This window comes from Dipodomys ordii, unplaced genomic scaffold (genome assembly GCF_000151885.1).
Source record: "Dipodomys ordii isolate 6190 unplaced genomic scaffold, Dord_2.0 Scaffold14, whole genome shotgun sequence".
NCBI classification, from domain to species: domain Eukaryota; kingdom Metazoa; phylum Chordata; class Mammalia; order Rodentia; family Heteromyidae; genus Dipodomys; species Dipodomys ordii.
Genome location: NW_012267230.1, coordinates 9,962,512 through 9,963,807, shown reverse-complemented (window position 1 = coordinate 9,963,807; position 1,296 = coordinate 9,962,512).

The window sequence follows — 1,296 nt, the reverse complement described above, 5'->3', positions numbered from 1 at the left end:
ATCCTGGCTCATGATGCTCAGAGTAGATGCCTACTGGTATGGCTGGGTCATAGGGAAGGTCTATGTTTAATTTTTGGAGGAGCCTCCAGGCTGCTTTCCAGAGCGGTTGTATTAGTTTACATTCCCACCAACAGTGCTGTAGGGTTCCTCTTTCTCCACATCCCCACCAGCATTTGTTGTGGTCCGGATTCAGAATATTAGCCAGTGTAACTGGGGTAAGATGGTATCTCAGGGTTGTTTGGATTTGCATTTCCTTTACCACCAGGGATGTTGAACATTTCCTCATGTTTCCTTGCCATTCTTACCTCTTCTTCTGAGAAGTCTCTCCTTAGCTTCCTTGCCCATTTAAGTGATTGGTTTATTAGGATTGGGAGGGGTTAGTTTCTTGAGTTCCCTGTATATATAGGATATCTGGCCTTTGTCTGATATATTAGTGGTAAAGATCTTTTTCTGATTGGTTAGCTGTCTTTTTAGTATAGTATACTAGTTATGTCTTTAGCTGTGCAGAAACTTTTTATTTTAATGTAGTCCTATTTGTTGAGTCTCTCTCCTATCTGTTGTACCGCTGGACTCTGTTGAGGAAGTTTCTGCCTGTGCCTATAAGTTTTAATGCCTCTCCTACTCTGTCATGCAGAGGTTTCAGAGTTTTTGGGTCTGATGTTGAGGTCTTTAATCCATTTTGAGTTGATGTTAGTGCATAGTGACAAGCAGGGATCCACTTTTAGTTTTCTGCATGTGGCTGCCCAGTTTCCCAATAATCGTTGAAGAGGCTATATTTTTTCCACTGTATGTTTTTGGCTCCTTTGTCAAATATCAGATGACTGTAAGTGTGTGGTTTTATTTCTGGTTCTTCTAATCTATTCCATTGATCTTCAGGTCTATTTTTGTGCCAATACCAAACTGTTTTTGTTATTATGACTCGATAGTAGGCTTGAAATCTGGTTTTGTGATACTACCTGTGTTGCTTCTTTTGCTTAGCATTGCTTTGACTATCCTAGGTCTTTTGTTCTTCATATGATAATTTTTGGATTGTTTTCGCTATTTTAGTAAAGAACATTATTGGGATTTTGATGGGGATTGCATTGAATTTATATACCATTTTTGGCAGTATGGCCATTTTCACAATATTGAGTTTACCTATCCATGAACATGGAAGGTCTTTCCACTTCCTGGTGTCCCCTTTGATTTCTTTCTTTACATTTTTTTTTATTGTGAAAATACTGTACAGAGGGGTTACAATTACATGGGCAAGATAATGAGTACATTTCTTATCAAGCATTGTAGCCTCCTCCTTTG